Source organism: Dermacentor albipictus, chromosome 1, assembly GCF_038994185.2.
Source record: "Dermacentor albipictus isolate Rhodes 1998 colony chromosome 1, USDA_Dalb.pri_finalv2, whole genome shotgun sequence".
Classification (NCBI taxonomy): domain Eukaryota; kingdom Metazoa; phylum Arthropoda; class Arachnida; order Ixodida; family Ixodidae; genus Dermacentor; species Dermacentor albipictus.
Genome location: NC_091821.1, coordinates 144,074,977 through 144,098,417, shown reverse-complemented (window position 1 = coordinate 144,098,417; position 23,441 = coordinate 144,074,977). Strand labels below are relative to the sequence as shown.

Below are 23,441 nucleotides of genomic sequence, written 5' to 3'. Positions count from 1 at the left end.
GCGAGGGAGCTGGGGATGCGGTACGCGCTACGCGACCGGCGTAACTGCTTTGAAATAAACAACCTACATGTCGGCGAACCATTCTGCATTGCACTTAGGATGTTTTAAAAACTTGTAGCAACTGATTCCACTGCCAACTTTCTTTGGGCTTTATAAGCTGTGCCGAAGATTGGCATTACAACGACCGCAAATTTAAGTTACAGCCGACACGAAACGCGACAAACGTTCAGTGAAATGAACAGGATGCCGCTACACTCACATAAAAGCGAGCGCCGTCCGCTCCGTTGTCTTTTTTTTAGGAGACATAGACAGATGAAAAGAGCGTTAAATGTGTGAAGCCGCCAACTGAGAAATGAAATCTTTACCACTGTCCAAACACGAAATGCTTCCACCATCACACCAATAACATCACTGGCACCTCTGACATTTATTTCTGTAATTCATTGCTTGTTTTCATTATTTTTTTCATTTTTGCTTGTGCCTCTAAGTGCCTTTTTCTAACATGGCGGCAGCAAGCAGGCATCAGCCACACCGGAGCGCGGCCATTCACGGTGCTATCATCTCTCCTCCTCGGCCCAATCGAGATAGCTCGAGTTGCACGCTGGGAAGATTTTAAGCGGGAGCGGGAGGCTCGGAGCCGGCGGGAGTGTTTAGCGCGCTGTCGTTCTGTCGTTGTTGTCGTTCTGAGACGGCCATTATATTTGACTTGTTTGGATACCATCCGATCACCATTGTGTGCTGCCACCACTTGTAGCCTGCAGTAGTTATTACCGCTTCTACTGGGAACTTGCGCCATCCGCTGCACCCTCATGCCTTTGTGCAGCAGAGACCTTTTCGGTGTGTTGCGCGGTCGCTGCAACGAGCCGGGTTGTGAGTGCAAGCGATACACCATTCTGCGCCTGTCGGAAAGTGACAACCTGGTGAGGTGTGACTATTGTGACCACGTCCCAAATGCACACGGAAAAATATGTGATCTCGGTAAGCAGAACTTTTGCTTTAAATTATTTTTGGGTGGATAGTACGTGAATTCTTTATAGTTCGCAATTCAACATTTGACATGATGCATGCTCTCGCTTCGCGTAAGTGTTTCTGAAAAAGGTTATTGTTGATATGTTTGCTTCTTTATGCTGTTCGATTTACATTGAGCTAAATTCGATGTTGTCATGTTGTCATTTTGTGCAAATATTGGATTAGACCTTTCTAAAATATTGAGCTTGTCGGCGGGATGAGTTGTGTCAGGGCAACTAAATGACCTCAACAATACGTTTCTTGTACTGACGCCGTGCTTTGGGCTGATGTACTTGACAGAAATCGTTCAGTATTGCACAACTCACCTCGTGCACCCTCCGTTAGCCATGCTGTCTGTGGTGGTGCGCGACTGCCCGCGCCCTGGCCTGGAGGTAATCTGCGGTGTGTGCAGAGGTCGGGCAAGCCGAGGCGGTTCGTGGTTGCATTTCTGCTTTCTTTCGGTGCGAGTAGTGCTGGAGGTCGCGTAATCTCAAAAGTTCGGAGACGCGTGTAAGGGAGCAACAAAACAAACGTTCGCTCCCCTCTGCGTTCTTCAAGTCAACTTGATAGCGATTGTTCGCGGTCGTCAAATGAGATATGTTCATTAATGCCTGTGCTCGCGTGACACCATGGTTATTAGTAAGCTAATGATTACTGTTACGGCAGGCAAAACTACGTACCTTAGTTTGAGTAGTGGTCTAATGCTGTGCTATCGCTATTAGTGCTTCGCTTTTTGGGTAAAAATGCGTGTTTTTTTATTTTATTTTAGTCAAATGGGCCAGTAATTTAACATAAGAATCGGTGGTTAGCATTGACTATCTGCGAAGAATACACAATACTCTTTTTACCGCAACGTCACCCCTTCTCTTACAACTTGCATTCCAATTTCGCACAATGATGTATAATTATATACAGCGTTGTTCCAGAGAATACATGTTGTATAGCTTTCGCACGAATTTTGCTTATGTACGCGTCTTTTTTTTTTTTTTTGCCTACAGCTCTGCAATGCGCTCTGCATTACTTTGTGAACACTAATGATGTCGTTTCGTTGCCTCTATAATTTCAGAAACGAAAAATGCAGCCGAGGCAAAGGTGCAATGCAATGTGCCAGGCACCGTTGTTCGAGGCCTCAGTGTCACACGAAACTGTGGAAGCTTGCACATCTAGTCTCCTCAGTGCAATATGGTTAGTATAATGTGGAATGTTGGCCAAAGCTTTTGTGATTGCCTAGTGTATCAAATATTTTAAAGCGAAGCTTTTTTTGCCACTTCCTTCGGCTTTTCCACTGCTGCTGCTGTCGCTGACCTGCACGCGGCGTCGGGGAGTGGTTGAGTACGTAATGTATATAATGTACGCAGTGTACGAGAAATTACATTGTACTTGTACATAGTAGGGACGCGGGAGTGACGTCTGTGAGCCCTTTCCAGCAAGAACTGCGCGGGCGTCGCCACAATGCTCTCTGGAGTTCTTTAGTCGTCACAATGTCCTCTGAAACTGCTCGGCCATCGACACAATTACCTCTGGAGCGCTGTGATTACGCTTTAGCCTGCGGTATAAGCATTGTAGAAGCTGCAGCGCTTTTGTACTCACGTGCAAATTTCCAGAGGGGAGATAGTCAATGGAAAGATAATACAGAGAATTTGTAAAGCCAACGCCCTGACCAAACGGATGAATAATAGTTGATATTCGCTCGTGGCGCCTTGCATACATAGTATGATGTGGAAGAATGGAAAGACGCCACCAGAAAGCATGCTTCATTTGGGGTCGCCTAAATAAAAGAAGAGTCGCTACTAGACATGGCAACAGTTGCGGAGAAACTGTAAAAATGTTAGTTTAAGAATGAAACGGCACGTTTCTGCTATTTCTGAAAAATAAACACCCTGCAAGTTTGTACATGATGACAACTGATGCAGGCGTGCAGACGCAAAGCTGCACTCAGTACCGCAGCGTCAAGACGACAACACGCAGCGTCAAGACGACAACACGCAAGCGGCTGTCGAGCAAATAAACATTTCAGCCACGAAGCCATGCGCCCGTGTGAAGAATGGCAGTGCTAAATTGCTTGCAGCATACGAACAATGGCGCACAACAATGCCTCGAGCAAACACGCCTCGCTGTTTGGTGTACTACGTAGGCAAACACAAGTGGTGCACGTAAGGTAACATTTAACATCGCATCACGACTGTCGTCAGCATCACCACCAAATATTGCCACTGAACGCAAACAGCACAGAAAGCATTGCTTGCATCGATTCCCACAGTGCGTGGGATCTATATATATTCTTTTTCTTTTTTTGCTTTAGAGAGGACTGTCCCAGTTGGTGCCTCCATAGAAAATGAATCGGCCTGAATGCCTGTGCAAGAATCACAACCTGGCTGCTCTAAAGGTAAATGCATAGCGCATACAGGAAAGAATTGGTTTTATTGGGTGCTTTGTTTTCACTTGTTTGTTCCAGACTCCGCACCGTAGTCCCATGTGCAAGAGCCCCCACTTGACAGCCCAGTGGTTGCCATGGACAAAGAGATCCGCGATACTGAATGCGGCCAAGGTATGTGATGTGAAATATAATTTACTAGTTCATAAGGAAAACATCTCAAATGTAACGATACTAAATATTACACTCATTTGTAAACTTTTCACATATCGTCCAGAAAGCTCTCTGCATTCACCTTGTGATTACTTTTACTCACATCTGTGTTCCTGTTCAGTACTTATATTGTAGCATTATCATTTGTATTGGTCAGTGGTGCGAGTCGAGCGGAGCATCATTACACGATTTAATGTTGTCGCCTTAGATTTTCTTCCCCTGAAATAATACTAAGGATGGAGGCATTGCTCATACTTTATATGCGCTTAAATTGAGGTATGGTAGTATTTTGGGGCTATTTTTTATTCACTACTTCCGTTTAGCCAGACTGCACGATAATTAACACATGAAGGCACAGAATGTAGAGAAGGAGCAAATTATTGAAATTAGATGAAATTGTTAATTTATATTTAACAATTTAATTTAAATGTGATTTATTGCATTTGAAAGTTAATGAAGGTGAGGTAAGCAAAAACCGTAAGAGACATCCTGCCGGACGGAACGTGCACACAGCCAGCTCATGAAGTGTGCGATGCTGCACCAATTTACCTGGTGAAATCTCGTTAATGCGTATCTTGTGGGAACAGGGCATAATTACGCGCTAAACAGTAGTATCCTTTGGTGAGATTTCACTTGTATATAGTTGAGCAAACAAACGAAAATTGGTATTATACTGATTGCTTTCGGTAAAATAACATTTCATTGCTTTTTCCTGCATGCGTTAATGAGAGCTAAAGGTGAACCAGTTCTAATTTTCCTTGATGTAGAATGGTTGGGCTCTTTCGGGTTGAGTTGTGCTCTGCATCTGCAGTACTGCACGTTTTTGATAAATTTTACTTCGTCAGTTCACATTATACTGTGCATATTTAATGTTTGATAGGCGAATGTTTATAGGCTCTAAGTGTCCTTGTAGGCTCCACTGCCCAGTGGTGATATCCAGATTGCAGCTCCCCACGTCTACACATGCAGCGAGCAAACGTGTGTTTATGCTGGCAGCAGGCAAGAAATAATTTGGGTCTCGAACGGCAGCCTGGAGCTAGCTGTAATTTATTGTATTTTAACCTATTACATCAAGAACCTCGATTATCCATATGCATTTGCACCATTCCTGGCGTGATGCAGAAACTTGTGCTTCCCAGCAATGTTGTGCCTAGAGGGCTCATAAATAACAGATTGAAGTGTTTGTTTGCTCTTCTGAACAAAAAGAATGTGATTTGATTCAAAGTCTAGTTAACAATTTTCACCTTGCAATAATGTTCACTTGTTGCCAGGAGGTGGCGAACAGATGCATCATTTTGTGCATTACAGTTGCATGCCTTTCTATAACTGTTTTATTGAAAATTACTGAGGTAATACATCCATTCTTGCAAGTGGCATTTAGTATTGTGCACAAGTATTTTATTTAGCTGCTCAAAATTCTTAAATTCGTGCAATGTGAATTATGGCGGCCTTTCTTTGTCACTGAGTTATTCTAACTGCTAGCCTCTAGATGATAGCGTAATTGTGCAGTACTCTGCATAGCAGTGCTCGAATGACCTTTTTCAATATTTATTTTAAATAGGTAGTGCATTCAAGAAGTTTGAATCCCATCCTTGACATTGTTAGCTAGACAGTAAAATGTGTCATGTAGTAATTTTAATAAAAAATTTTCACGTTTGCATTGTCAAAAGGATCTAAACTGAGAGTTCACTATGCTGTAAGCATCACCACTTCCAGCCTTTTGTCATTTGGCCCACAAGCCAGCACTTCGCACATCTCCTGGTTAAGCTTTGTCTGATGTTTGTAAGAGCAACAAGTTGTCTTTTGATGCCAGTGGTGGTCAATGCTAACACTAAGGAAACGTTGCTCAGGTATAGATGGGCTGCATGCATGCATGGCCTTGTGGTCCAGTCTTCTTTTTTAGGTTCACCTATAGCCAATACTTTGTATATTCTTTGCATCGGCTACATTGCATTGGCAACGTCTTTATTGACCTGCTCTAATGCTGCACATTGATGTGTAAAGCTTTTTTTATGTAGTGTCCAATGTGGATCTGAACACAATTGTCCAGTTTTTGTTCCTGCAATCTCATATACTAATCTTTGCCTTGTTTTCTTGCTTCCTGACAGCAGTACAAGTTTTTACATGGACAGTTAACACGAAGTTATTGACGACATGCATGGCTGAAACACGGTGATATGATTTTAAAAATTCCTGTGTTATGATGCAAGTGATAGTATTCTGTTGAATTTTCAGATCTAGTCATGTGCCAGCAAGGCCTGCTGTACTTCTGGTGTATTCTATGTTGTATTTTCAAATAAAGATGTTGCATTCTGAAGTTAACCTTATACTGCCTGTGGAACTGTCAATTTATACTCAGATTATTTATACAAGCTAACGGTGCCTCCTCCTCAGGCGTTCAAATTGTGTTTTGAACTGTATTTTTGAGAACATTACCGTTACATATTTGCTCAAAAGGTGCCGCACGGGGAGTTTCATTTCGTCAGAAACACCAAGGGATACAGTATAGTAGTATCATGGTAGCCCTTCGTTGGCTGAAATACAACGATTTAAGTGATTTAAATGAAAGTAAACTTTTGACACCACATTCAGTTGAGCGTTCCTTTTTTTTTTTTCAGAGAATTTCATGTGGGCCCCGCCCTTTACATGGTCCGACGAGCCGGGTGCGGCCTAGCAACGGGGAGGCGCCACCTTGGGTTTTGTTCCAGAAAGGCCAAATCTCCGCATGGTGCACCGAGTCGGCTGCCGCCAAACAACAGAGGTGCGTCATTTCCTTCTTTTGCGGTTCTCTCTGCTTGCGCCTCTTCTTTCTTGCGCGCTTCTTTTCGCGGTCGGATTAAGCAGCCGACAACCATGCCCGGAGAAACGTGAGCCCTCGCGGAGGACGCCACTCGGCCAGTCCTTTTTGGACATTGTCTTTACACGTGGTTGCGCTTCGAAATAGTTCACCTATCCACCTCGTGTAGTTTCCACAGGAAAGGGTGTCCCTGTGTCTCTCTCAGCCTAAGCAAAAAAAAAAAGAAAAGAAAAAACTGCGTTTTGCTGGCAACTTACGCAAGCCGTAACATCTCTTCGACTGCAATGATATCTAGTCAAAAAATTCTCTAGCTATCACAAAGCACAACAAGGAGGAGTGCGGGAGTACAGATCTCCACTTAGGAATGGCATAGCAAGTGACAGACGCATACTGTTTTTGGGTACAATTGTGTAGCTATTTGCAATAAATGAAGCAAATTTTTGCTTTGCTTATGAACAACGGCAAGTGTTCAGGCCCTTTACCCGTGCTGTGTTTTTCTCCTGCGCATGCATTTGCGTTTACTGTGTGGATTGTACCAAGGGTATAATTCAGCATGCAAAAATTAAAAAGTAGAATCAGTGAGCTGAAATTCATTTTTTTTTTCATTTTCGCGTGCTAGATGATACCTTAGGAACAATCCACCGAGTAAACACAAACGCATGTGCAGGAGGATAAAAACCGCAACAGCGTGAGCCAAAAGTCTGAACACTTGTCGTTGGCAAAGCGAAAATTTGCCTAATTTATTGATTAGCAGCTACAGAACTGTAGCCCAAAAAAATGAGTCTGTCACTTACAATATACTATTCAATAGTAAAGAAATTTCTCTGGCTCCCGCGGTCATATTTGTTGTACTTTTTGGGGTAGTAGGCTGCATTTTGTCTTAATATTTTTTAGGCCAAACAAGAGATGTTGCGGTATGCGTAAGGTCTAAGTTGCCTGCAAAACGCAATGTTTTTTTTTTCTTTTTTCTTACTTAGGTTCAGAGAGACACAGCGACACCCTTTGTCCCGAAAACCGCACGAGGTGGACACGTGAACTATTTCGAAGCGCAAGCGCATGTAAAGGCAGCATCCGGAAAGGACTGGCCGAGGGGCTTCCTCCGCGAAGGCTCACATTTCTCCGCGCCCGGTTGTAGTCTGCTTAATCCGGCCGCGGAAAGAAGCGCGCAAGAAAGAAGAGGCGCAAGCAGAAAGAAGCGCGAAAGAAGGAAGAGACGCACCTTTGTTGCTAGGCGACAACTGCCTTGGCGGAGCATGCGCAGAGCAACGGGCTTTTATGAAACATACCGCAGAAAGAAGAGCCGCGTCCCCGTTGCTAGGCGACACCGGCTCTATATACGGAGCATGCGCAGCACGGTGTCCATCTGGGACCTCCTGCAAGCCGCTTTGTGTGAACATTTTAATCGTTCAACCGGTATATTGTAAAAGTAACCTTTATATTTAGGCAAATAGACTCAATACCGTATGCCTATACTAGAGGTTAAAGTGTTGTAACCTCTAGTTGAGGTGCACGCTTTCTTACCTTTAATAGAAGCTAAATTTGTAAAGGTTGATTTGTAACTTATAAGTTAAAGGTGCACAAATCTGTGAGAATGTACCCCTTTAGTAAAGGTTACCGTGCTAAGAGTGTATTAGCGAGACGCGTATCCCGTGCTCCGTGGGGTCGGGCCTTTAGAGTTACGTTATGGGTGCTAAGGGAAGGGAAGCACAGTCGAGGACGGCAGAAAATTAGGTGGGGCGATGAAATTAAGAAATTTGCAGGCGCAAGTTGGAATCAGCTAGCGCAAGATAGCGGTGATTGGAGATCGCTGAGAGAGGCCTTCGTCCTGCAGTGGACACAAAAATGGGCAGCGACTGCTGCTGCTGCTGCTGCTGATGATGATGATGATGATTATGATAGCATTATACGTTTGTTGAAAGCAATGTTTCCATTGTGTGCCGCAAAATGTCCTGATGTTTTATTATTTTTATGATGGCTTCTTGACTGCTTCTGTTCACGCTAGTGAAGACGTTATTATCGAAAAGTACATATTCCAACACTGTTGTGATATCCATTAGGTTTGTTCACGCAACTTATACGTCAACTGAAGTGGCGGATGTAGGCCCCTAGGCTTGTTTGTTATAAACTCTATGTTGCGACACACACAAGGGGACGCTATATATTTTTAGTTCTATGAATGACAATGTCACAGTGTTCTTTTGTCTCCGAAATCCGTTGTCGTCGCCGAACACACGTTAAAATACTGCGCCCCTCCCCTGCTTCATACCGAAGTATTACAAATATTGCACTTGCTGATTTTAGAAAGAAGTTATAACACATCAGCTGGAAATACGCAAGTAAATAAAGCCAATGGAAGTGACTCATACGATGAACTTCTACAAGCCAGCTAGATGTGCCTGCGCACCGCATACTTCTTTCCCATTTTTGATATAAGCACAGCAGTCATGACCTATCATGGCCAAAATTAAACGTGCCTTTAGGTACGTTTAATTCTGTGTTATTAGTCGCACGCGAATCTCCGTCGTCTTAACGTCAATGTGTGAGATATAGCAGGAAAGGTTATGTATGGCTGATCCTTTCCATAATTTCTTTACATCGATGGCTTCAAGTAATTAGTGTTGTGAATACATTCATGCACACAGAATGCTAAATCAATATCTTTTGTACTGCCTATATTACTTTGCACGAAAAGAAACATTTTGATTTTCACTACAGACACGTCGTTTAAAGCTAAATACCGTCTTTTTTAATGCACGACGCAACAAGCGAAGGGCAACTACTTGGTCCTACTCTCTTTCCGCAAGCAAGAAGGACGCACGTAACAACGACAAGGAAAGGTCGCGCGATAAGTGATCGCTTGAGTCTTTCGTAGTTAATTTATGTACGCGGCGCAACCTTACATCGCCCAGTGACCAGCCCGCACCGCTTGTCATACGAAGTGAGCTTTCACATCTAGGTTAAGCGCGTCGTTACGCCAGCAGAGTGCGCGCGCGCACACGTTCTCGTCGATCACGGACGAACAATGGCCGCGTTTCAAGATCTTTCAGCGCCGCCCACACGAAACGAACACCAGCGGTGAGTGGGCTCAGCTGCGAACTCTACCAATTATCCGTCGAGCTGGGTCAGCGCTCTTTACCGCTCTACAAAATGGCTTCCCAAAAACGAGTCCGGAAAGAGAGAAAGAGAGGCGACGCGGTGAATGCAGCCGTGGAGATCAGGGAGTCCTTTGAACGCTACAGAAAAAAAAATAATAAAGGAAAGCGTGAGGCGCATTCCTTGTTGCCACTCGCGGCCAGGCCTCGCGAATTTCAAAACAACGGGGCGCAACTATAATGTCCATCGTTCATCGGGTTTCAAGGATTTCCGACAAGGTCGGCGCTTTATAACAACAGCCTCCTCCAATAGTCCGCTGCACGCGCTGCGTGCGTAGCGCTCTTGCACTACAGGATCACAACGAAGCGTTGTTCGCGCCGTTACGGGGTGCTTGCTGCGTTTTCCACATTGTACACCTCGGCATAGTTCAGTCCTGCGACATAATCGTTTTCGCTACGACCAATAATGGCGGCCGGCGACTCCGTTTACGATTCATCTGTATCCCATTTCAGTAAGCACGGAAAGCTTTGGACAGGTCGCTATCGCTGCCACGACAACGTCACGAAGTACGCGGTGTACCGCGGCGTCGAAAGCATTAGCAGCAGAACCCGCCACTGCGTGCTGCCCTGAGCGCGAAACAGTGTATCTCGACGCATTTCACTCTTCCAAACAGCCAGACGTCCTGCCAGCGACATCCGAGCTCTAGGGCGTTGGACATTTGTGCGACGCACGTGGAGACAACAGGGAGCGCGCGCACGCACGTTGTGTTGCTCTCCAATCGCTGACGCTGATCAGCAACCGGCCCAACAAAGCAATTTGTTGCAGGTGGCGGTGTTACCGTGACATGCCACTGGCTTACATTCGCATGCAAGCAAGCGTTCTGCTCGCATTGTCGTTTAAAACTTGCGATAACTGAAAATCAAGCTGCACGAAAAAGAGCAACATAGCCTCGGCTTGCGCCCCGCCGATGTTTTGGTATGTTCTAGCAACACATTGCAACACCCTTTCTCATTGCTTTATACACGGCGGTTGCTCTCTGGTTGGTCCCAAGAAAAACAACGGTGACATGGAGGACTTGTAAAGAATAAGCCATGCGCTACAGTCTGCACAATGTCGAAAGACATTTGAAAACGCTTATGCCTCGGCTTAGCGAATTTTAACGGCTGTCAGAGAACAATAACAGGACATTTCATATGACGGCGTGCAAAATGTTTTCGCCATCAATTTTCCTCCGAAAGGGCGGCTCTAATGTCGTGTTCATACTGTCGACGATGGCTGTGGAAAAGTGAGGATCGAAACAGCTCTTGTTCAGAATAAGGCTGCGTATAATAATGGTTTGATCGACTAGGAAAGTTGTTTTTGCGACCACAGCTCTTTCCATCCTTCCAAACAAAAACATGTTTCATGGAAATGAGCTGTCGGTCAGTCTAACTTCGACAGAACGCGCCTCTTCGAAATAAATACAAATAAAAATCTAAAAAGAACGAAAGCGACATTCAAAGTATCAATACCATTTTTTTTTTGTATTCCTATACACCGAATTACTCGGTAGCGAAACGCATTGAACAATTTTGAAAACTATTCACATCAATGTTCTGCATTCTATACCTATTTCGGAAAGAAGAAAAAACAAGAGAGAGAGCAAAAAATTCACGCAGAAAGTTCTCTGGGAGTTGTCTAAGTATGGGTAAGAATTGTGCCACTTGCTCGCCTCCACGCAGCCCGGTGTCATTATGAATGTAATAAAGCTTGATCCCGCCAGTATAAACGACAGCGCTGCGGCAACAGGAACTGCTGCGGACGGCGGCGCAAGGTGAATTGACGACGCAACTACTGCAAGTGGCGTCGCCAGGTGCGCTGATGGCGTTCTTAACATCTCATGCAATCACATCTTTATAGCGCCTTATCCATCCGCGTCGAGCCTTTGTCAATCGTGATCAACCGTACTCCGGTGGCCGCTGCGTATGGCGCGGCCGCGCGGGCCCTATTTTGAAAGCGATCGTCTTACGTGACGGACGGAATGATGGACGCGGGTTGCCTCGTTGGGTAGGCATAGAAATGCTGACGCATTAGAAAAAAAAAACAACCTTAGTATATGGCAGACAACGTAATTCCAATTTATTATTGTCAGCAGTAACCACAGAAGTCCCTAGTATTTTTTGTGTATTCACCTTGAATAACCAGTTTGTAATAATTAATTAGACAGCCTTTTCATTGTTATGTTTACAACAGACATCTAAATACTAAACTTTAATATCAACTGAAAATATCAATTTCAGTTCATTGCGGCGCATTATCTTTTGTGTGGCTCCTTTCCCCTCATAAGCCTTGCGAAATGTAAAAAAGGCCGAACTCGAGCCATAGTCTGTAACGCCTCGGTTTTCGAAGAATCCGCTTTGCGAACTGCGATTGGTTGCCGCCTGGGTGACGCCATCGCCTCGGGGCACGAACTTTTTTTGTGATGACGTCACGCACATGTCAATCGTGCAGAAACCGAATCCGTCGTCTGCTACGAAATGGCGGGAGGTGCTTCGGTGTGATCCGAAGGCGCAGTGTGCCGTGTGCAGAGCCTGTGCCTGCCGTGTGCACGGACGAGATCGGCGCCCACAGCAAAATGGCGGCGATGTGATACCTGTGGCGCCTGTGTTAGTGCTTAGTAGGGGTGGGCCAACTTAATTTTGGGGTTGGGCTAACCTGAAATTTCGGGCTGGGCCAACTTGAAATTTGGGAGTGGGTCAACTTGAAATTTGGCTAAGGTTGCACAATGGGCTTGTTGGTATATCATGATGGAGGCAAAAGGCGTAGGGCATCAGGAACAGGACAAAAGAAGAACACAGAAGACACACAGGTTTGGCGCTAACTTTCAACAACGAATATTTAATTCGGGATCCCAGCATACATATATACCCTTCTCACGCCTGCAATAGAATACGTGCGCCGAGCAACCTGATGAAGTCTTTCGCGTCAGACTTGGAAGTTTGCGCTACAAAATCCTGCCATGCGCGTAAATTCCACCTCTTTTCCTGATAATGGGATGGATGGTTTGCTGCGATTCGTGGGCCAACTTAAGGTTGGGTGCGGGCCAACTTAAATTTGGAAGTAAGCGAACTTGAAATCTGCATAGCCTTCCTAATTTGCTATATGTTCACTTCGTTTTTGACGTTCACGTCAAAAAAAAATATATATATATCAGAGCACTTCCACTCTGTGAAGGTGGATTACCAGCGGAGCTGTACATATGGTGATAAATATGTTAATGATAAATACACTGACTGAAAGTAAAAAACACATACCACAATGAATTTCGTTTTCTCATGATCTTTTTGTTTTATTAAATTTCATACTCAATGTTTTTTTTTTATTTTTAACGTTCTTTTGCTTGCTTTTCTGGATTTATTATTCGGTCACCAAGGTGACTATCGCTTTATGATCGCCATGATATATGACCAGTCACTCTGTCGCGATAGTGGAAAAGTTCTTGGCCAATGTGAGGTCTACACACGACCGATGACGCGTCGTGGGCACACTGACTAATGTAACATCAAATGCGGAACCTTTCCAAGAGAAACGCCACGAACCACTTTCCGCCTGGCCGAGGCACGTCTATGTTGAAGTCACCCACAACTACGATGGGAGTAGAGTCGGTAAGGGTGATCCAACCAAAGGTGCACACGCTTGTCGTTTGCTGCCCGACCTTCGTCCGTATTACATGCCGCAAGCCGTCGCGGCGCACATTCCCGCTTCTGCTCACGACGGTGTTCTTCGTAGGCGCGCTGTTCTTTCGCAGTCCTCCCCGCACGCGGCCTACCCATTATTGCACGGGTAGAAGGGAACTGAGATAAGGTTACGTGGTTTTCCTATGGAGCATGCGACGTCAAACCGCAATCCAAGCAATGTATATTCCGGTTTTACTTTTATTATTACGATTTTTTTTATCCCAATACGTTTCGACACTTCTCGCGATTAAACGCAGCTGCGGCACACCCGGTAATAAGCTTTTGCTTTATGCTTTATCTCTTTTAGCTTCGGAGTGGTCGCCATCTTTTTTGCCTAGGCTTATAAACCGCTAGAACCTAGCGTGTAACAGCTCCGCTGTAAAAGCCTTCGTGCCGATCGGCCTCTGTCCTTCCTCTCGTTCTCATTACGTCAGCGGACCACCCGAATGTGATGCCACCGCCAAAGCAAACTCTTCGGAAATCGAAGCGTTAGAGAATACCGCTTGGGAACATCAGCACGCTACTCTTAAACACACTACAAAGGAACTAAACGCACCCCATGCCTAACCTAGTGGTTGCTTAGCTTTGATATGGCGTTTGTGTTGGTATGAGCGCGAAATTCCTGGTAGAGCAAGCGCTTGGGCGCACGACCGTTTGTGACAGCCATAAGGAGCCTCCCAAAGCCAAGTTATCAAAAACCGCAGCACAGGCTATCTTTTTGTCGCGTGAGGCCAACCCAAACATGGGTACACAAATGTAGCAGCCACTTCGAACAGAGACGGCACGTGATATTAATGAGCGAGACTCCTGATTACCGCGGTAGAATTAGTTCGTTTCCAGCGTGCTCGACAGAACTACTTCTGCGGCGTGCAAGCGGGAAGCCGGCTATAGGGCTTCGATGCGGCCTTGTTAGTACACCGCCTTGGAATACTATAGTGCACAGCGCAAATAATACGAGTAGACGAGCCGTGTCTGTGTGTTCGTGCGCTCTTCTAGCATTCTTCAAGCGCTCTTATAGTATGTACACCCAAGTAAAGCTTAGTGCCCCGCAAAAAATTACATTTAATGCCTTCGAAGGCGCTATAAAACAGAGTGTCGAAATATCTGCCGTAAATTATTAAACGCTGGTTAATTAATGATTGCAATATAATCAAAATTAGCAACACGAAAAAATATTGCAGGCTTCTTCAGGTTGCTGCTAAGAACGTACAATTCGTTTTATCCGCATAGCCGGCTTCGTAATTCAGCAGACACTTATTTTTACAAGACACAAGGAGGGGGAAGGCGACATAGTGCCATACTACAAAATGAACTTTTAATGACGCTCATTTGCTGTCTTGTTTATCTTGGTGCACGATAGCTAGAACAACACATCCTGTCATCACAAGAATGAGATTCGCATATTGCTTTCTCGCGGTAAACAGCCTGAATTCTAAGGAGTCGCATGTGCCATTAATTTTGTCGAGTTTCTTAATGAGTTCCGCATCATCGTAGTTCTAAGCACCGAGAATCTCTTTCTGTTATTAGGCAGACGTCACGGAAGACGCGATGAGAGCGAAACCACTGCCATCTTACGCCTGTCGCGTACAAGGAGACACCGTTCAGTACATCCGTATGCCTCCAAGTGCGCCGCACTTCTGCATGGCTCAGCTTGCACGGCAGTTCAGTACCGCGCCACTCGCAGTGGCGTCACGCCTGCTAATGCCAGATGACGTGCCAGATGACGAAATTTAAGCACGCAAGCAACATAGCTGCGAATGCAAAGTGTCCGACACTTGCATGTTTTATACCGGACGCATGTTGCTATGCCCGATGACCGCGCGTAGGATTGTGTTTAGCCCAGCGTGTCGTGCCTCTGCCTAAGCCACTCCAGCTGCGCTCCTAAAACCAAAGCACAGCTACTGCGCCGCGCCCGCGGTGCAGAAAGAACCAAAGTGCCGCGCTTAATCCTTCCAAGCGAAAATGGCTCAAGTCACGCCGGGCGAAGCCGCAGCCAATTTCGAGATTGCTCTGGTTTCACGAGAAGTGATGTTATGGCTTCTCCTGTCTTACCCTGGACCGGCGGGTAGAAGGAGAAAGAGAGAGAGCACAGTGGCTGGGAACTGTCAGCGGCGTCAGTGAAGGACGTTGGAGGCTCCCACATTGGTTACGTTCATTCGGAGCCGTAATATGATTGTGTCACGCTATTTTCGGACATTTCCATTAACACTTAAATAACGGTCATGCTTGCTTAAAGAGATAGAGAGAGCTAGATGGGAAGTTCGAAAGGCGGTGTTGTTAAAGGCGAAGAATTAACACCTTCTTCAGAAAGCGTAGCAACAAAAAGTGGACCTGGAAACGCCCTAATGGTGAAACAAGGGACGAAATTGATCTTATACTTTTTACCGATCCCAGCATATATAGTGCAGGATGTAGAAATGTTAGGTAGGGTAAAGTGCAGTGATCATAGGTTAGTGAGGTCTAGGATTCACCTCAATTTGAAGAGAGAAAGAATAAAATTCGTCAAGAAGAAACAGGCCAACCTAGACGCAGTAAGGGTAAAAGCAGACAAATTCAGGCTGGTAGTTTCAAACAAGTATGCAGCCTTAGAACAGCGAGATGAAGAGGACATAGAGGTAATGAATGAAACCTTAACTAGGCTGGCTTCGGAAGCAGCAATTGAAGTGGGAGGTATAGCACCAAAGCAACCAGCAAATAAGCTCTCCCAAGCGACGAAGAACCTAATAAAGAAACGACAAAGAATGAAACTGTCCAACTGAAGAGATCAGATAGAATTCGTGGAATTCTCAAAACTGATTAACAAGGAGAAAATAAAGGATATTCGAAATTATAACGTAAGAGAGACTGAGGAAGCACTAAAAAATGGATGCAGCATGACATCAGTGAGAAGAAAACCTGGCATAGGACAAGCCAAGATGTATGCACTGAAACATAAGCAGGGTAATATCATCAGCAATTTCTAAGATATAGTAAACGCAGCGGAAGAATTCTATACTGACCTGCGCAATACCCAGATCATCCAGTATACCCCCATTTGAAGTAGCAATGAACAGGTTTCAGAGGCTCTTTCTATAACTTGCGACGAAGTTAAGGCCCTAGAAGACATGAAAGAAGGAAAAGCGGCAGGAGAAGATGGAATAACAGTCCATTTAATCAAAGAAGGAGGATATACCATGCTTGAAAAGCTTGCGGCCCTTTTTAAGACATGTCCCACGACTTTCCGGGTCCCAGAGAATTGGAAAAATGCCAACATTATAGTAATCCTCAGAATGGGAAACGTTAAAGAATTGAAAAAATGATAGGCCCATTTGCTTACTTCCAGTATTGTATAAAATATTCACCAAGATAATTTCTACTAGAATAAGGGCAACATTTGACTTCAGTCAACCAAGGGAACAGGCTTACTTCAGGAAGGGGTACTGTACACTGGATCACATCCATGGCAATCAATCAGGTAATCGAGAAATCTGCAGAGTACTATCAGAATCTCTATATGGCTTTCAGAGATCACGAAAATTTGATTCACTAGAGATAACAGCAGTCATAGAGGCATTACGCAATCAAGGGGTACAGGAGGCTTACGTGAATATCTTGGAAAACATCTACAAAGATTCCACAGCTACCTTAATTATCCACACGAAAAGCAGACAGATACCTATAAAGGAGAGGTACAACAAGACAATCTCTCCAATGCTATTCACTGCATGTTTGGAAGAAGTATTCAAGCTATAAACTGGGACGGCTTAGGAGTAAGGATCAACGGCGAATATCTGAGCAACCTTCTTTTTTCAGATCAGCAACACTGGCGACGAGTTACAACAAATGATTCAGGACCTTAACAGAGAGAGTGTAGGAGCGAGATTGAAGATTACTATGCAGAAAACAAAGATAATGATCAATAGCCTGGCAAGGGAACAAGATTTCAGGATAGCCAGTGAGCCTCTAAAGTCTGCGAAGGAATACATTTACCTAGGCTTATTACTCACAGGGAACCCTGATCATGAGAAGGATATCTACAGAAGAATAAAAATGAGTTGGAGCACATTCGGCAGACGTTATCAGATCCTGACTAGAAGCTTACCATTATCACTAAAAAGAAAGGTGTACAATCAGTGCATTCTACGGGTGCTAACATATGGGGCAGAAACTTGGAGACTGACAAAGAAGCTCGAAAACAAGTTAAGGACCGCACAAAGACCTGTGGAACGAAAAATGATAGGCGTAACGTTAAGAGACAGGAAGAGAGCGGTGTCGATCAGAGAGAAAGCGGGGATAGCCGATATCCTAATTGACATTAAGAGAAAGAAATGGAGCTGGGCAGGTCATGCAATGCGTAGCTTAGATAACAGGTGCACCATTAGGGTTACAGAATGGGTGTCAAAAGAGAAGGGAAACGTAGTCGAGGACGGCAGAAGACTATATGTTCGGGTACAAATTTAGAAAAAAAGGAGGCCCCGCCCAGATGACCGAAGCGCGACAGCGGAATGCCTCCACGACTAAAATAGTCCCGCTCAAAAAGTCGCGCTTTTGAAACGCGCAATTCTCAGTATAAATAAAGGCTTTTGTATTTTGATGACTGGTTTAGTAGAGCTCTCATGTGCTACAGCACATGCCGGATCACGAGAGAAAAATGACCCCGTGCCTTCTAAAGCGCTGCCCATCGTCTGCTCTTTAGCTTCATTGCAAGTGACAAAAGTCACTTGCGGAGCTGTGCAGTGGGAAAGCATATCGAGCACTGGCAGCACACCTTATGCGTGATTGTGTCACAGCACGCATTCTACAGCTTGCGCGTGCAGTGAGCGCTGGTGGACAGCAATCAATCTACGGTGCTACACATCGCTCGAACACCGCCGCTGAGACGCTCGGCTATCTCAGTGCTGACTACGATAGTTCACGCTACGTTGATGGCAAGAGATCTTTACATTGGAGGCTTCTTTTGCAAATATTTTCTATTGAGACACTCGTAGGTTTGTTTCATGCGCGCACGCTTTTCTCATTTCTGGTGAGAATGATTTTGGTGGTGGTGGTGGTGGTGGTGGTGGTGATGTTGAAGCAGGCGGGGTTAGCCTGGCATACATAGCCGGCAATTGTTCCGCCTGATCCTCCTTCGAGTTGAGATCAGTGGTGTGTCACCAGGTGTCGATGAGCCCCGTGTCTCGCAGGAAGGCTATCAGCAGTCGTTGCGCTCTCTTCCTGAATGCCGCGGGCCCTCCGGGGAAAACAACGTCTTCAAAGGTCCTGTGCGGGAGACCGCTTTTTTGTAGGCTGTCCACCATCACTTTTCTTTCTGTGTCAAACTGAGGGCATAGCCAAATGAAATGTTCGATGTCGCCAATGTCACCACAGAAAACACAGAGTGGGGAAGCGCGAAGCCCAGTCTTGAATAACCAAGCTGGGGTGTACGCGGAGTCGGTCCTGATGCGGTATAAAAGCGTCGCTTGTTCACGTGTAAATCCATGAGTCACACAGGATTCGTGTGGATTCTTGAACATCTCTCTAAAGTGATGGCGGATTGCACCCTTAGGGTTTCGAAAAGCTTTTGGAGCTTTCACTTTTGGGACACATGTCAGCGCTAGGCGTGCAAGGGCGTCAGCTTCCTCGTTTCCATCAATTCCTACGTGTGATGGAATCCACTGAAACCTGATGTTAAATCCTTTGCTCGTTAGGTCGTCGATCAGTGCCAGAGACTGCCTTGTAAACTTCTCTAGAGGTAGGCCCCGATGTAATCTCTGTAATGCTGACTTGGAATCCGTCAGCACCACGACATCTCGTGCAGAAAAGGCCCGTAGTTTCCGCAAAGCCGCGGTGATTGCGGCGCTTTCTACTGTTGTAGAGGAAACTACGCGATCCAGACGGCCAGACCATGACACATCAAGGGATGGTATGCAGAATGCCGCTGCACAGCTATCTGTTTGTGCGCACACAGAACCGTCTGTGTACACTTGTAGATGGCTTTGAAACACAGTGCTCAAGTGGTCCAGCACAATGAACTTGGCTTCGGCAGTTGAAATGGTGCGTTTCGTCGGTAGGTGGGGTACATTGAGGCTGCAGGTAACGTCCGGAAAAGACCATGGCGGGTCAAGTCGACTTCGTTTAGGCCATTCCAATCCTAAATATCGGAAGGTGTTCAGCGCCGCATGGAAATGTGAGCGAGTTCTTGCTCTTAGCCGCCGGAGAAGCGCCGTGCCTGCGCGTGACTCGCCCAGCCTTAATAGCTGCGTCAGCAAGGCCTGAGATGCCAAGAGGCGGAGTGGAAGAGACTCTGCCTCATTAGTGACTTTCTTGTTTGAAGCCACCGTTGGAACTCCCATCGCCAAGCGAAGTCCCTTTCTGTGCACTGCCTCCAAGCGCTCGAATTGGCTCGATGACGGTGATATCAGAGGGAGCTGATAGAGAATGCGGCTTGTTATCAGTGCAGCGTTCAGTTTAAGCATGTATATAGGATTGTTTCCCCAACGTATACCTGCCAATCGACGAAGTGCGTTGATTCTTTGCACTGATGCAGCCACAACACTTTCGACTGCACCACGCCATAGCAACTTGTTGTCGATGGTGACGCCCAGGAATCGAACATGAGTTGCACGAAGAATTGAATGCCCTCTGATATTCAGCGTCAGACGTGTTGACTTGCGTCTCACTCCCGGGAAAAGCATGAAGGCCGATTTTTCTGCCGATAAAGATAGGCCAAGCGTCGCTAAGTGGCGATCGATAGTGGAGATTGCGGCCTGGGCTATTCGGGCCAAACGTTTGTGCTGGTACCCCGAGATCCAAATGCAGATGTCATCTGCGTAGATGGACATTTTAACTGCCGTCCGACCTACTGTCAGGGCATCTGGAAGGCTGGCCATGGCAACGTTAAAAAGCAAGGGGGATAGGACACTTCCTTGTGGGACGCCGAGGGAAATACGTCGCTTGTCACTCATTATACTTCCGAGCTTAACTTGGACACATCGATCACTGAGAAATTCATGGACGAATCGAAGAGCATTTCCCGAGACGCCCATGGCTCGGAGTCCGTTGATGATGCCTGTGTGAAGCACACAGTCGTATGCCTTGGCAACGTCCATAAAGATGGCGAGTGTGGAAAGGCCGTCTGCGCGATGGTGCTCGATATGGCTTAGTAGATCCAAGACACTGTCCTGGGCACTCAACCGTGGACGAAATCCGGTCATACATGATGGCAGTCTATTTTCTTGCTCGAGATACCATGTTAACCTCGTACATATTAGTCTTTCCATCAACTTTGATGCGCATGATGTTAGCGATACTGGCCGGTAAGAGGTGAGGTTTGCAGGATCCTTTCCCGACTTGAGCACTGGCACCACCCATGCTGTCTTCCACGCTTCTGGGATCTCTCCTGTGCTCCAGACGTGATTAAATATGTCCAGAAGTGCTCGTTTTCGGTCATATGGCAGATTTGTAAGCATCTGATTCCTGATCGAATCGGGACCCACAGCACAGCGTCTTCTTAATTTGCTAAGCGCCAAATCCAACTCACGAAGGGTGAACGGCGTATCCATGGTATGTGATGCTTCAGACAACAGAGGGTTCGATACTCCTGCTGATCTGCCAGATGTGTATACGTCTGCAAAATCTTCTGCAAGGGTTTGCAAATCTTTTCCTTGCTTTAAAGCAAGTGCTTCGAATGGCCTGTGCAGGCGAATCTTTCCGGATAGGCTATTCATTACTCCCCATATCCTTGTCATGGGAGTAAACGCCGATAAACTCTCACAGAAAGCAGCCCATTGAACTCGTCTTAACCTTTTTGTGTGACGACGGATGACAGCGTTTATCCTGTTGTATTCAGTTTTCGCAGATGGATTGCCGTTTTTCTCATTAGTTTTCGCTCCGCTCTCCTACGCGCTGCGCAGAGGTTCTTTAGTTTCAAATCAGGAGTAGGGAAATGATCTGGCAGTTTCAACATTGAGGTAGCCACTCTTTTGCTCCACAGCATATCTGCGAACAGCTCACCTGGGGATTCGTCCAACACTTCTCTGTATGTGTCCCAGCGGGTCACAGCACAGAATTGTCGCCCAGCAGTGTGAAATCCGGTGATGTTCGTGAAGATCGGAAAGTGGTCACTGCCCATCCTGTCTGGGGCCGTTGTTGACGATACGACAAGGTCTGTAGAATGGATCACGATGTCTATGGCACTCCATGAATCTGGTGGCCTGAAGAAAGTCGGTTTGCCATCGTTCGCGATACATAAGTCAGCAGCATCCGCGGCTGTGACAAGTTCCTTGCCTCGGGAATCTGCAGTCTTATCTCCCCAAAGCGAATGATGTGCGTTAAAGTCGCCACAGATTATTATAGGAGAGGGGCAACGAATGCCCTAAACTACTGTTTTAATTGTACGACTAGCTATTGAATTTATATTACTTTACAGTTTGTACTTATACTTTGAATAATCTTCCTCATAGTGACTACTGTATTGCTGTTTTATGCCTTGTATTTCCTTTAATGTATATATTTTCTGACAGGAGGTCCCCTTTCAGCCACATGCTCTGGGACCTCCTTCTGTATACTTGTGTAAACATGTATGTCTCCTCCTTATTAAAGAAATAAACTGAAACTGAAACTTCACCCCGTCCGACGAAAAACGCAGCGACACAGTGCACGAACACACCCGCCGCTAACAGTAGGCACCAGACTTTGGCAAACTTTCCTCGTCGTAACTTCACTCGGGAGCAAAATAAAACATGGAACAAACACGCAAAATGTTTGTTTGTAGCGGTATCCTGTTTTCAGGCAAAGCGTAGCGCAGCGTCAGCGATGCTCAATGCTGCAATGTTTCTTCGGCTCAGAATAAACGCACGCGGCACAAACGGTGCATCGTAAGCTCGCAGTAATATTTCCGGCATCATAGACCATCACAAACAGTTCGGGAATTCACTCTGACGTCAGCACACAGTTGACGCCACTTGGCCCAGTTCGAAGCGAAGCCCGGGCGGCCATCTTCTCCGTCGGCAGGGTGACCGGCTGTCCAGTTCATGATGTCAGTCCATAGTGCGCGCTGCGCCCCCACTGGTGGATGCTCGTGTGCATCCGCCTCGGAGGAGTAAACGCCCCCTTTTTTCTAAAGTTGTACCCGACTATAGGTGGGGTGACGAAAATAAGAAATTCGCCGGCGCAAGTTGGAATCGGTTGGCGCAGGACAGGGGTAATTGGAGATCGCAGAGAGAGGCCTTCGTTCTGCAGCGTAATTAAAATATGATGATGATGATGATGATGATGATGATGATGCAAGAGAAATATTAGGTCAATGTGGACTGTTAAAATGCGACTCCAGTAACCTCACATGGCTTGTTTCGTGCCAAGAAAAGACTTAATTCCAGAGAAAGTCGCAACTGAAGGAGCCGCATTCCTTAGCACAATTCAAGTCGCCCGCCATGAGCGATGCATTGTGACACTGCAACGTCATCACCACCCTATACTGATTACATAAATCATAAAATTTTATTTGACAAATTAAGTCACTATGGCATTCGTGGGCTTCCCCTGATGCTTCTGAAAAGTTATTTTTCGGAAAGACGTCAGTTCGTGTCAATGAATGAAATGGTATCTGACAGAAAGCAAATAATCTCAGGAGTACTGCAGGGTAGCATTCTCGGGCATTTGATCTTTAATTTATATATAAACGACATAGTCCATATATCTTCAGAAGGTAAATTTATCATTTATGCTGACGACACTAGCATATTTGTTTCGTCTTCATCAGATGCCGAACTTTTTCATAAAGGCAACACCATTTTAGAGGAACTAAGCACGTGGGCAGATAATAACAAATTAAAGATAAATTCAAAGAAAACAAAGGCTGTGATGTTTCATTCTATAGGCAGGAAGGTTTCAGTAGCACGTAACCTAGTTTATCGCTGCTCAGAGATAGAGCTAGTTAGGTCTATTAAAGTACTTGGTGTGCATTTTTCAGAATCACTGCAGTGGGATAAGCATATCAATGCGATATTACAAAAGTTAGGTGCAATAACGGGAATTCTGAACAGAAACCGCTACTTAATTCCGAAGTCAATAAAAATGTTAATCTATAACGCCCTCTTCGCTTCCTATCTAAACTATTGTCATTTGGTCTGGGGGACTACAACACAATCGAATTTCTCGCGGCTATTAGTCATGCAAAAAAGAATTTTGAGAATAATTGAGAATGTGCCACTCCGGCATTCTACTGTGGAGCTCTTTAAAAAATTTAGATAATTAGAGTACAAGACACATATGAGCATAAATT

The 23,441-nt window shown here is 45.5% G+C and overlaps 1 protein-coding gene and 1 long non-coding RNA gene across 4 annotated transcripts in view; one reads left to right on the top strand and one right to left on the bottom strand.

Moving 5' to 3' along the window:
* Window positions 1-23,441, bottom strand: part of LOC135900072 (TOX high mobility group box family member 4-like) — a 761,125-nt gene that overhangs the window by 476,293 nt on the left and 261,391 nt on the right. The window lies entirely within an intron of this gene.
* On the top strand, window positions 674-5,922 carry LOC135900115 (uncharacterized). 2 transcript variants are annotated; one of them, XR_010563800.2, is made up of 4 exons: window positions 674-978; window positions 3,311-3,394; window positions 3,464-3,556; window positions 5,704-5,922. It is a non-coding gene; the product is annotated as an uncharacterized lncRNA (long non-coding RNA). The 2 variants fall into 2 exon arrangements; XR_010563799.2 differs by lacking the exon at window positions 674-978 and adding an exon at window positions 2,151-2,193.